The sequence below is a fragment of the Elephantulus edwardii genome, unplaced genomic scaffold (assembly GCF_000299155.1).
Source record: "Elephantulus edwardii isolate Elephantulus edwardi_28Jun2011 unplaced genomic scaffold, EleEdw1.0 scaffold00052, whole genome shotgun sequence".
In the NCBI taxonomy this organism is placed as follows: Eukaryota; Metazoa; Chordata; class Mammalia; order Macroscelidea; family Macroscelididae; genus Elephantulus; species Elephantulus edwardii.
Genome location: NW_006399802.1, coordinates 1,635,875 through 1,649,726, shown reverse-complemented (window position 1 = coordinate 1,649,726; position 13,852 = coordinate 1,635,875). Strand labels below are relative to the sequence as shown.

At 44.0% G+C, this 13,852-nt stretch overlaps 1 protein-coding gene across 10 annotated transcripts in view; it reads left to right on the top strand.

Moving 5' to 3' along the window:
* PAX5 (paired box 5) overlaps positions 1 to 13,852 on the top strand; it is a 198,148-nt gene that overhangs the window by 139,802 nt on the left and 44,494 nt on the right. The gene's annotated exons all lie outside the window — the stretch shown is intronic.

The window sequence follows — 13,852 nt, the reverse complement described above, 5'->3', positions numbered from 1 at the left end:
CCTCCCCAGGAGGCTCAGAGCGAAGCATGGGGGAACTCTGCAGGCTAGTTGGCCTGTAGCGTCTTTCTGCTCTGACACCCCTGATTCATGGGGTTGGGAGGGGTTTGTGCCAGTATGAAGGCTTTCACAGAACAGGCATGTCGTCTTCTCAGCCTGGCTTGTAAGTTCCACCTTTGGGATTCCCTCACGTCCTACACCTCAGCTGCCCACCTTGGCCTCTGCCTGTTGTCTGAGGGAGCTCAGGTGGCGTTCCAGGCCCTCCTGCTCCCTCCCAACTCATCTACAGTATGAGGGAGGGCCCAGCTCAGCCCGGCTTCTCTCTGCTCGTCTTCCTGCAGGAGCCTGAAGGACCTGAAGGCCCAGTTCTTTCTGGTGCCTGGCCAACCGAACCCAGGCTGCAGTGACAGTGACCCTGAGAGCCACATCACTCTCCTTGTTCACAGGGGCCTCCCCACCTCCAGATACCAGGGCCCTTGATAGAATCAGGCCTTTTCACTTTTGTTTGGGGTTTCTGGTAGCCCACGAGGAGGGCAGGGCAGGCATAGTCAGCTGAGTTTTACAAGTGGGCAAACAGATCAGAGCTGGGAGTGATTTCCAAATATGAGCTGTGCTCAGAAGCAGCCAGTAATCTCGAGGTACAGTAGGGCCTTGGACATGGTTTCTCTGGGAGGAGAGCTGGGGTGGTGGGAGGGTACATTGGCAACCCGCAGTGCCAGGACGACCGCACGATTTAATGCATGTTCTCCGCAGCACATTAATTTGCTGTGCACCCTGGGAGGGCATTTGCAGAGTGGGCTTGGTTTTCCCCGGCAAGGAGCACACCTTCCCAGCCTGCTCCCTCACTGGTTTCCTATCCCTGCCTAGCTGTTTGGCCTGATAGGATTCGGAGGGCAGGAGCCGGTGTAAAATAGCAGCATCTGGTGGGCTTTCTTGGTTCCAGGGTAGACTTTTTGTGATAGCTACCATCTCGCTGCCCTCTTGGCCTGGAAGATACCCAGCTGAGGCACTGGCCTAGGTTTTGTGATAGTCTTCAGTTCCTCTACAAGGGACCAGAGTCTAGGAGGGGCTTTCCTGGTGTCTACATTTACTACTGACTTGTTCTGAAAATAAATGGGCTGTCAGCACAACAGCATGGAAGGAGGGCAGAGAACCAATAATGTGACTCCCTCTATCTCTGTAGTTGTGGGTGTTCTTGCTGAGGTGGGTGGCCTGAGATAGGACCGTGGGCTCACAGATAGCATTCAGAGAAGAAAAGTTCCAGAGCCAAACCTTCCTGCTCCATCCTTATCCTTGCTTTGATCTTATCCTTTAGTTTGAAAGCTTGCTTCTACTGTGTCTAGGAAGCACTGGTGGCCAGGTGGTAAGAAGCTATGCTGCAATCCAAGAGGCACATGGTTTGAATCTACCACCTGATCTGTGGGAGGAGGATGGGCAGTCTCTTCCTGTGCAGTTAATTACCTCTGAAAACCCATTGGAGGGTCCTCTATGAGCCAGTTCTGACTCGACAGTACATCACCACCACAACAACTATGTTTAACTTCATTTCAGGCGCATCCTTGCTCTGAGCCCTAGGGTGGTACTAGTGATAATGACAGTGACCTTAATGACTGTTTACTGTGTGTGCTGGGCTCTGACCTGGGAGGTCAGGGGGCTTTACGCAGGCTCCTTCCTTTAATCCACACAACAGTGCAATTGGATAGATGTCACTGTCATCATAAATTATAGCAGTGAGAAAATGTGAGACACACAACAGCTGTAAGTGACTTACTCAAAGCCACACAGCAAGCAGTGTAGAGCAAGGACCTGAATGGAGACTACCAGCCCTATACAGCACCTGATCTTAGCTACTAGGTCATGCTGCCCCCTTTTACAAAGATTCAGTGACTCCTTGCCCGTAATGGCACAGTGGTTAAACACAGGGCTGCTAACTCCAAGTTTGGTGGTTCTAACCCACCAGCTACTCCATAGGAGAAAGATGTAGCAGTGTGCTTCCGAGACATTTATAGCCTTGGAACCTCTGCGAAGTGGTTTTACTCTGTCCAGTAGAGTTGTTATGAATCGGAAGTGGCTTAATGGCACTAGATTTGGTCTTGTTTTTGAAATATGAAATCCACTTCAGGGAAAGATTATGCTTCTTGTTTATTCATTCTGTTTTTTAAATTTATCAGCCATAGAATCCAGCTCTTGGGAAGGCAGAATTTTCAATCCCTAGATTGGGAAAGATTGTATTAGTAACCTGTACCAAGATTTGATAAGCAGATTCAAGGAAAACATGTGTTGGGAAGATTGTTAGCCATGGGTAGGACGGACTGGGTGACCTGAGTCTTCTGTCCAGCCCTGGGACTCAATGATTCTGAAATTTTATGTACAAAGGTATGTCTTTGCTGTTCTGCAGCCAGCTGGAGTGGAGTGGGACTGTTATCAGGAGCGGAGATGTCATGAGTCCCCAGGGTCCCAGTGGACTTTTCTGAGACAAGGTTCCCTAGCGGACCATACTGGACTGAGAAGGACAATTGGGCTCTTCTTCACCTCTTAGCTGTTATTTCTTGGCCTTAAGTGAACTTTCAAAACACTGGTTTGTCACATCAGTTTCACATACACTGTCCCCCACTCCCATGCCAGACTCCTACAACTTAACAGTCCTGTGATGACAGCAAAAGTTTCATCTTTGTGGGTCAGCACTGCTGAACCTCGCCCAGTGTGGTCTGGAAGGTCTGGAAGCCAGTGATTCGTTCTTGTATGAGGCACTCTATGCTATTGAGTTTTGGGCTTCGCTGCCTGATTATATTGTTTTCCTGTCATATCCTTGCTGCTCACCTGTCACTTGTCACTTCTCCTGGTGACAATTTACTCGGCTCTAGGAGTCTCTTACCCCCTTCTTACTTTGCTGTTTTTAATCTGCTATTGGCCAGGAATCCAAGTCACTGAACTTGTTGAAAGTGTGGGGAAATGGAGATTAGGCCTCCGGGAGTTGACGTTCAGAAGATGCTCTAAGCTGTTGTTATAGAGTCATTCCAACTAATGACAACCCCATATGCCCTCCGGAGGGTCTTCTTGGCTGTAATCTTGGCTGAAGCCGATTCCCAGGCCTTTCTCCCTCAGAGATGCTGAGTGGGCTCAAACTACCAACCTTTAGATTAACAGCTGACCACAATTTGTAACCTCCAGAGACATTGAAGGAACCATAGGTAGACTTCCTTGTGAGGGTAGATACTGGCTTCAGGAGAGGCCTGTGGGACCCTGAGCTCTGAATATATGATTTGTCCCAGGTGTTCCTGGCATCAAGGTGCCCTTGGAGCAAGACGCTCCTGTGTGGCAGCTTAGGTGGACGCTCAGGGGCGGATGGCAGAGAGGAGTGCTGCTCTTCATCCATTTGGGATTCATGATTATCTCCCCCCAGACGGTGAGAGAGTTCCCTTAGGATAGAGACTGTGTATGTTCTTAAGAAATTATTCTTTTTAAATAAAAAAACTCCAATTTTAAATATAAAATATTCAGTTAAATATTCAAACCATACCCAAAAAAGTCAAATAAAAAGGAAAAATATCCCTCCCTTGACCTTAGCCCAGTCATTCATAGTCTCCTTCTCTACAACATTAATAGTACCTCGTGGAGTCTTCCAGGCACATCTTTGTGTATCTGTCAGTATATAAACATTACGCATGTCTTATTTGCACAAATGGAATTAAGCTGCACATAGTGTATACTGTACACTTAATAATGTGTCTCAGAGATCTTTTCATAAGTCTCAAATCCAACCTACCTCACTATTTTTCAGACTCTATAATATTTCAGCATATAGACATCCAAGAATTTATTTAATCCAACCACTTCATTTTGATTTCCTTTGTTGCTCTCTTCCTCCCTCCTCCTTTTTCTCTTCCCTTCTTTATTTCTGCTTCCCATCCATTTTCTTTCCTCCCTTCCTTCTCATTAAACGTTAATCTTTGTGTACTTTTCTATGTAATTCTGCAGACAAAGTACTAGTACTTAGTGCTGGTCAAGGAGGGAAATGCACTTTGTATTTTGCATTTCACCTATTGAACCAGAATAGTGTAGGGGCCAGGGTTCAGGCCAGCTGTTCATAAGGTCACAATGAGTCTTACTCAACACACTGACACCCAACAACAACAACATCAACAATGTAGAATGGACAGATACAGGATCTGATGCCAGACAGCCTTGGTTTATGTCCATCTACACTTCTTAGGAGTCACAGGCAACATGATGGCACAGAACAACAACAACAACAACAACAACACTTCTTAGTTAGGTAAGTTCTCTATGAATTGGGGAATATAAAGGTTTAGATCTCCCAGAGTGGCTAGGATACTTAAATGAGATGCTTACTATATACAAACTGCCTGGAATAGTCCCTGGCAGGTGGTAAGAGCTGAACAGATAGTTATTGTTGTGGCTTATTATTTTTTATTATTATCACCTCTGGATCTTCTGGAGCGCTCAAGAGTTTAGCAGCCATCACATAATGCGTGAATGTGTAGAGGGAGAAAGGCGAGCAGGCCGGCAGCTGGCATGGGCAAGTCCCCACAGTTGCCCTCAGAGCTCTCCTGCTTACAGGACTGACTTCCTCCTGTCCCTGGAGCAATGTCTGTCCTCACCAGGGGGCTCAGAGCCATCAGCGTGGCAGAGCTGCCTGCAGCCTGACTAATTAGAACCCTGCCTTTGCCATTTTACTGTGTTAGATCAACAGTTGCTAGTTCAAAGAAGCTCATGTCACAAATGTACATGGAAATATTGACTGAGTCTCGGTGTTTGCTCTAAACTGCCAGGCAGCTGAAATTCAGAAACTCTCATGGACTTGGACACAGTGTTGAAGTCTGATAGGTCCCAGTGGTCTCAGGGTTGCAGGGTTCCAGACAAGGGCAGTGCAGAGGACCAGGGAGAGTTGAGGACAGCAGAGTAAACAGCACCTGGTGAGCATAGTCTCAGATTTGCCTTCCTCTCTCTCTCTCAATCCAGATTAGAGTCTTAGCATCCTTAGAGGGGTGCCCTGGTGGTGCAGTATTTAAAATGCCTGGCTCCTAAACCTAAAAATTGGTGGTTCAAACCCAGCAACTGCTCCGTGGAAGGAAGCCGCAGCAGTCTGCTTCTGTCAAGATTTACAGCCTTGGAAACCCTATGGGGCAGTTCTACTCTGTTGCTATGAGTCAGAAATCAACACAGTGGAAGTGAGTTTGGTGGTTTTGTTTTTGTCAAAATTAGTTGAAGTGGAGAGTATGTAATTTTGAGTAAAATGTTATCCCTAAATAAATAACAGCACGTAAACTAATGGCTAATGAACCTGTCACTAGGAGCCAGCCAGATCTGCCTTAATGACTGGATGTGCTCATCTGCAATTAGCACACCCATTGTCTGCAGCATCGTGCTGATGCATCACAGAGGTGACATAGTCCCCCTCTCCACTACCCAGCTCAGCACAACCTTTATGCTGACAGGTCCAAACAAAGGGAGAACTTCAGATCAGCCTTTCTTTAAACTGTGCCATGTTTCCAAAACCAGCTGGGATGAATGAGTGTGTGCTGCACACCACAACACACACACACACACACACACACACACACACACACACACACACACACACCCCTCCACACCCACCCAAGGTGTGTGCTGCAGGGTCAGCCCTCTTCCCAGATCATGCCTGGGGGCTGCTTCTGTCTCTCTCAAGGAGCAGAGTGTACTGTCACTGGACATATTAGCTCAAATTCCCACCTCAAGTATGGGTCAGTTTCCTCTAGGAGACATCAAAGCATACTTTTTTTAAAAGCTAAAAACATCATCATGCACAAATAGAGACTGAACATGTGAAGATTTTATTCAGGTGAAGATTTTAGTCCATGAGGGCAATTCTAAAAATGCAAAACTGGTTTCAAGAGAGTTTGAGAAATAGGGCTTTTATAGCCAATTAAGAAAGGCATGTTTTTAAAATATTGGAATGAGATTGTCAAAATTAAATACAAACTGGTTCGTGTCCTACTGGGCAATAAACTTTAAGCCTTTGAGGTTATGTTTTCTACCTGATAGGAACCTACACATTAACATGTCACTTCACAGCATCTGCTCTCTAATTAAATAGGAAAGAATTAATCAAACACAGGTATATTCTCTTACAGAAATAATTATTAGGTATGCTGTTGAATAATGTCCCAGTATGACATGAAAGAGTCTCTAGGTGGTACGAACAGTTAATGCACTCAGTCAATAACTGAAAGGTTAGGTGTTCAAGGCCAACTAGAAGTGCCTTAGAAGAAAGGCCTGGCGATCCAAAAACCAGCTACTGAGAACCCTGTGGGGCATAAGTCTCCTCCAACACACATGGGTCACTTTGATGTGGAATTGGCTCAAGGGCATTTTATTACACTGAGAAGCTACACCACCCACTCTGGTGAAGTTTTGCTGTTGCTTTGTTTTGAATATGTTTCTTCTTGGTTTTGTGTGTCGTCTAGTCAAAACCAACCAGTTAATCCCACAGGAAGAGATTGCCCATCCTTCTCCACTTGAGCTAGTAGATTCAAACGGTGTGCCTTTGAGATTGCAGCACAGTTTCTTACCACTAGGGCGCCAAAGCTCTCTGTTTCTTAATATACAGGGAAACATTTCCTCATAGTTCTGTGACAGTGAGGAAAGCTTTCCTGGGAAAACATCTCAGAAGTAGACACATCTGCATTCCAGCCAAATGAGCAAGGGTGGAATGAGATGCACTAGCTTTGGGGCCCTCACTGAGTTCTTATGTGATACCATGTTGTCTTTCAGAGTGAGCCGAATGGTTCCCTGTGACTGGATGCTGAGGTGCTGTAAGAGGAGCCTGGACAGACTGTCCAGACAGGGTGGGGGCCAAGGGCAAAGCATTCTGGGAGGAGGCTTCCAGAGAAACAAGGAGAGAGAAAAGTAGTCTGACCCAGGCAGAGAGTACCATGGAGGAGAGGGCCTGAAAGAGGGGAGAGAGAATTAGAGGGGTTTAGGACTGACAAGGCCTGATGGAGGGGAAGGTGTCTTTGAAGCTGGTGAGGCTAAAATTTTGGGGCTGTCACCTATAGGAACAAAGAGGATGATAAGTATTTTGAGGTGAAGAAAGGCTGTATGCCACCCCCAAACCCAAAACTCAAACCCACTGTTGTCCAATTGATTCTGACTCATCAAAAACTTCTTAGACAGAGTAGAATTGCCCCTTGGAATTTCTAAGACTATAAATCTTCCTGGAAGTAGACTGCCTGATCTTTTTCCTGCAGCTGGGGTTTCAAACCACAAACCTTTTCGTTAACAGCCAGACATTTCATTTACTGTGTTACCAGAACTTCTCATATCCCAATCCCCTGGAAATAATGTTTTCTTGCATATTTTTATTCCTGGCTCTGGTCTGTCCCACAGACCTTGTGGGCAGTTACTGGACTCCCCCAACCAATGCTGGCTTCCTCAACAAGGCCTGGCAGCTGGTAAAGCTCCTGGGGATAAGGGTGAGGGAAGGGAGTCTTGAGGGCTTTGAGGATAAGTAAAGGCTGAAAACTGACAGTCTGAGGTCTAAACATAACCTTGGGCCAATTTGATTCTCACTGTGTAGAGAGAGTGGATTTATTTACCTGATAACTAAATGAATTAGTTGTCAACATTCCTATGAAGTCAGGAGACTGCCAACAGACAGGAAACTCAGTTTCAGCCTCTTTTAAAAACTCTGGAGCTTAACAGGGCCTGTCCTTAGCCCAAGATGTGTGTTCTCCCTAGGCAGGCCCTGCCCAGTCCATGGGGACATTAGATCAATAGCTCTCATCTCCTGCCCTAAGTTGCTTTCCTGGATACGTGACAACAGACCTACTGTTTATCTTCTCTCATGTGGGTTTCATTTAGGGGTCCCAGAGAATCTGAAGCCGTGGGCAAGAATGCCAGGGCTGAGGCAGGCCAATAGCCTCCATCTCCATTAAAGGAGAAAAATGATGCCACTGACTTATGAAATGTGGAGTCAGGGGAAAAAAACCCTCAGAGCCCATCTGTTCCCACTGCTTGAGTGTGGAAGGTCCAGAGAGAAAGAGCTTATCCAAAGCTGCACATCAATTCACCATTGGCTCTCTTCTGGACTGACCATTTCCTCTCTCCTGGACTGACTGGGTTCCTAGGAAATATTATCACCAGTTTATTAAAGATGATGCTCTCTCCCAGCCAGCACTGCCATATTCCCTCATAGCTTGGTCTTGTGTGTGAGACCAGCTGCCTCCTGCTACCTCTATCCAGATAGCCATCCAGTTTGCCTCAGACTTCTGGACAGAACGTCCTATCTCAGGGCAGTTGTCGCTGGCAGATTCTCTCTGACCATCCACCAGTGTCACATCCTGCCCCCACCTCCCCTCTCATTCACAATAATTAATGGCTTCTCAAGTGGCTTTCTTTCTCTTTCTCTCACTCACACACACAGTCAGGTAGATCAAGGGGGAGTTTGGTTGGTGCCCTGTGGTATTCAAAGTGAAGGGTTTTCACACTGTCAGGGTAATGAATTCTGCAAGGGTTTGAAGCGAGGGGCTAGGAGGATCTCCATGTCATGTGTCTGGGAGTGACAACCCCCAGTGGTTAATTACTGCCACACGATGAGAACCGAGCTGGTAGCAAAATGAGATAAGTTCATTATGAGCTAAATTTGAAGTTAATTGGATTCACATTTCCCCCATTAGTGTACATAGAGAGAGCCTACCTATAAATGGGCTGTATGAAAGGGGAAAGTTGCATCCAAGCAAAAAAAGTGGATAAACCAGACTTGGTTATTTGTGGCGTTCCTGTTGAAGGCCTTTGAGGTGCTGGTGAAATGGGAACCGTACTTCCTTTCAGATGAGTAGAACCAATGCCATGTGCTTTATGTCATCTTGTCAGACATTTTCTGAGCACCTACTGTTTGCTGGCCGATGGAGGCGTGTAGTGTTTGGATGAGCTTCCAGACTGATTTATGGTGGGAAGCAGGAGTGGCATCCACTCCATAAAACTAAATGCCTCTGGAAACTCTACAAACTCTTTAAATTCTTTAAATGTACAGAAATGTTGGTAGTTATAGAACAGAGTTCTGTACAGAAATGATGTTAGTCATAGAGCAGAATTTAGATCTTTTATGCAAATGTTAGTCATAGAGCAGAGTTTAGGTCTTTTATGCAAAACTTATTCTCAGTTGTATTCGACTTGATGACACTCAACCACTGCTAAATGAAACTAGTGCTGTTATATCTGGAGGAACACTCTTCTACTTTGTACATCACTCTTTGTCAATGTGCAGTATGAGGTAACCTGGGTTGTTGTGATGCTGAACTTTGTGCCATTGGGGTAGCAAACACCGGATTGGCTTCCCAATGTGGACAGTGTTTGGTGAAGCTCCCAGATGCAAAACAGGTTGGGAAGCAAGAGTGGCATACACTTCCTAAAACCACATGCCTCTGGAAACTCTATGAACTTGGTGAAATGATGACAGTTATGGAAAGGCATTAGGTCTTTTGTTCATAGAGTCGCTATGAGTCTTGCTTGACACAAAAGCAGTCAACAACAACAAATTTATATATATATTTGGATCTCTGGATGTTCTATTCTAGTTTATCAAATATAAATTTTATCTATCTTATTTTCTGCTTAATAATGTTCCAATGTCTCATTTTAAATTATAAATACTTTCTAGAATGCTTTAACATCTGGGAGGGCTAGTCTCCTTGAAGGGGACATTTTGAGTAAGCTTTCAAAAATAGCATTTAACTGGTTTATCTGGAACTCATGTGATCAGAGTTGTGAAGTACCTGTTTCATCACTTACTCCGTGACCTTGTGTCAATTAAAATGCATCTCTGAGTTTTAGTTTCTTCATCTGTACAGGAGGGATATGTACCTCCTGGGATTAAAAAAAGAAATTTATTTTACACCTAGCACTTCTCTTCCAAAAAAAAATGTTATTTTTCTTGACAAAAGTATGCATGGACTCCTTGCTAATAGTAAGCAAAGCTGAATCTCAGTTATTCTTTCTGGAGAGAGGAGGCCACACATGAGTTGCCCAAGATGTACTTAATATGCCATTAATAGGAGAAATTATGTTAGGAACCCAAATAAATTAATTTTATTTAGTCATTTACAAATGTATTAAATGCTGTCAATAACCTTCAGTGCAATTGGAAAATATAGAAATTCTTTCTTTCTCAGCAAAATGATATAACTATGTGCTTTGAAGTTCTACTGAGTTTAATAGCACTTTCTACGTTGCCTTGCATTGACTCGTTGTTAAATACGTCCAGCTGTGGTGACAGGCCTGAACCATGTTAGTTGAAAGATTGAAAAGGTACGAATACTCATACCCTCCAAGGTCATAGACCCCCCTCAACCCAGTGCCAGAAGTCCTTACAGGCCAGCAAGGCAAATTTGGGCTTTGTTTTCATGCTGCAGGTATAGTCCCTACTTGATGATATCCAGTCTGTGCTTGAATAATGATAAAAACAAGAACCAGGAAAGCAGAGCTGTTGCTATCAAGTGGGTTTCAGCTTATAGCCACTTATTGTACAGAATTTTCAAGGCTGTAGTATTCTTTACAGAAGTAGACCACCACATCTTTCTCCCGTGGAACAACTGATGGATTTAAACCACCAGCCTTGTGGTTTGCAGCCAAGAACTTAACCACTTTGCCACCAAGCCTCCTTAAAATACAAGAACAGATAGCACTTATTAAATTTTGTGTCAACTAGCTATTGCCACATGCTGCTACTTAGCAAACCACCTAAAACTCAGAGTCTTTAAATTGTAATTTATTCTTGTTCATACATCTGGAGGTTGGCAGGGGATTAGTTGATTCAGACTGGGCTTGGCTGTAGCTATAGGTTAGGCCCTGCTCTACATCATGGGTCCCTGTTTCCTTTTGGACCAGCAGGCTAGCGAAGTCTGCATCGTGTGTCCCTGTTTCCTTTTGGACCAGGAGGCTAATGAAGGCATACTGTTTTCATTGTAGCCTCAGAAGCACTAAGGGATTTAGCTAACTGCACACAAGCACATTTTATGCCCATACTAACATCTCATTGGCCAAAGTGAGTCACATGGCCAGCCCAAATATACAGAACAGAGATGCACAGTGCCTCTCCAGTGGGAGGAAGTACATAGAGAGCAGGTGTAAGATGGGGTGAAAAATTAGGGCCAATCCTTCCATCTTCCATGAGTCTTTGCTTTGGGCAGGCACAGTGTTTGACAGTGTTTTTCCCCTAAACCACCCCATGGTTTGAATCCACCAGTTGCTTCATGGGGGAAGTATGGGAAATCTGCTTCTGTGTGATTACCTGCCCTTGAAAATTCACTGGAGGGTCAGCTGTAGGTCAGTTCTGGAACACAACAACAACACCAGTAGGGCTATTACAAGGGATAAATGGATAGATGTGTATGAGTGTCACTTAGAATACCTGGCTCATAACATTCTTTCTGTGATAGGTATTATTTGCTTTACCTATATATTGGCTATTGTCATCCCCATTTTATGGATGAGAAAACTAAGACTCAGAATAGTTAAGGAACTCTGTATAGGTCACACAACTAGCAAATAGTAAGGCAGAAGTGCACCTAGGTACAAGGTCCCACAACATTTCAGTAGCAAAGCTGTTATTTTAGTCAATGAAAGAACCCTGTCTTGGCTGTACTTGAATAGCTCTTGATCAATTATTATGTGCTCTTCTCCCCCCCCCAACTTTTGCAAAGCTCACAGTCTAGCAAGCACACTGATAGGTGAGTTGACACTCATGTCTGCTCTGTCTTTGATCTTTTTGTTTTAACTGGTGTACCCCTTGGAGTTGATTACATGAACAGTGAACAGTTCTCAGCCCTCAGCCTTTGCTAGTCTTCTCCTCCTCTTTCCTTTTACCCATCCTGCTCCTATCACTAGAAGAAGAGATGGGAGTCTAAACATCAGGGTTCGAATCCAAGCCATTTCCTATTACTGTGTGACCATAGATAAGCAATTTAATTTCTTGTTCCTCAATTTCCTCACTTATAAAGTGGACATGAAAAGGATTCACACCTTATAGAGCTATTTTGATAATAAAATGAGCTAAAATATGTGAAATGCTTCCAGGAGTGCTGCTATCCTGATAAAAACCATCATCTCTGGTTTGTCTGTTCCCTGGATTGATGCTCCTCTTGCACTGAAAATGGGGCAGGAGAATCTTCAGAAGAATAGATACCACAGTGACTTAAAAGGTCTTAAATATCCCAAATCAATAAGACAGTTGATTTAATTACTATTGGAAAATGCTTGTCATTCCTCTGTAGCACTGGACCCTCATCATTTCCTTCACCTGCTCCCCCCGCCGACCAAACTGTGCAGCTTTGCAACTGCATCCTGGCCCATCCTCGCCCTTCTGCCCCCAACCCTCACCTCCTTGTACCCCCAATATGTTTTTCCCAATTAAAAAATATTAAAAATTTAAAAAAAAGGTCTTAAATAAAAGAAAGGCAAGCTTTTAAAAGAAAAGTAAATAGGAGCAAGCTCTTGAGGGTGAACTTTGTTTTTTTAAAGTTTTTATTGTGATTTTTAACAAGATATATATTCATTCATTGTTATATAATTGAGGGTGAACTTTGGAGATTATGTAGAGTGGAAATTTCTACCATTCAGTAGAAACTGGAGAAGAGTGACTTGAAGGGGACATGAACAAAGGCACCTCAGCTCATTCCTCTGAGCTGGAACGGCCTCAAAGCGGGCCTTCCAGCAGGGTTGTTAGAGGTTGTATGTTGCACAGGAGGAGATTGCCCATCTTTTTTCCTTTGGAGTCACTGGTGGATTTGAATCACTACAAAGGCAACTCTTAACACCCCATGTACTATACCAGCAAAGGCCTGGGGGTGGGAAAGTGGGAGGCGGTGTCAGGGAGTGGTAGAGAGAAGCAGGGGCTGATGAGGCTAGAAATGCCTGGTGTTAGGAATGAGCAAACACTAAGGAATTCCTTGGAAGCCAAACTGGAAAATCTGCACTTTATTGAATAGACAATAGGAACTTGAATCTAGATTTAATCATTTCTGATTATGTTGTTAGATGTCATCAAGTCGATTGAAGTGCTGTCCAGTCCTGCCCCCTCCTCACAGTTGTTGCTCTGCTGGAGCTCACTGAAGGTTTGCCTCTTTTAGGCTGACCCTTTCCTTTACCATGGATGAGGGACATCTCCAGGGACTGGCCCCTCCTGATAATATATCCAAAGCACATCAGTCTCCACATCACTTCTAAAGAGTGTTTCAGCTGTACTTCTTCTGTTCTTCTATGAAATATTTTTTTTGCCAATACCATAATTCAAAGGAATTGATTCTTTGGTGTTCCTTACTTACCGCCCAGCTTTCTAATTGCACGCGAAGCAATTAAAAGCACCATGGCTTGAGTAAGGTACACCTTAGTCCTCAAGGTGACATCTTCCCTTTTTGGCACTCCAAAGAGGTCTTTTCCAGAAAATATGCCCAATGCAATCATTAAATTTCTTGAGTGCTTGAGAACCTAAGTAAAATGAAATCCTTGACAACTTCTACCTTTTCTCCATATATCATGATGCTACTTACTGATCCAGTTGTGAGGATTTTTGCTTTCCTTACACTGAGATGTAATTCATACTACAATACTGTAGTATTTTATCTTCATCAGTAAGTGCTTCAAGTCCTTTTCAGTTTTAGCAAGTAAGGTTGTGCATATAGTAGATATTTAGTGAGTCTTTCTTTAATCCTGATGCAGCATTCTTCTTTGTATTGTCCAGATGCTCAGATGATGGCTTTAATTTTTTAATTTAAAATTAATTAATAATTTAATTGTTCTCAATTTATTTGCTTTGATTAATTATTAATTCAGGTTGAATAAATGTGGTGAAAGGATG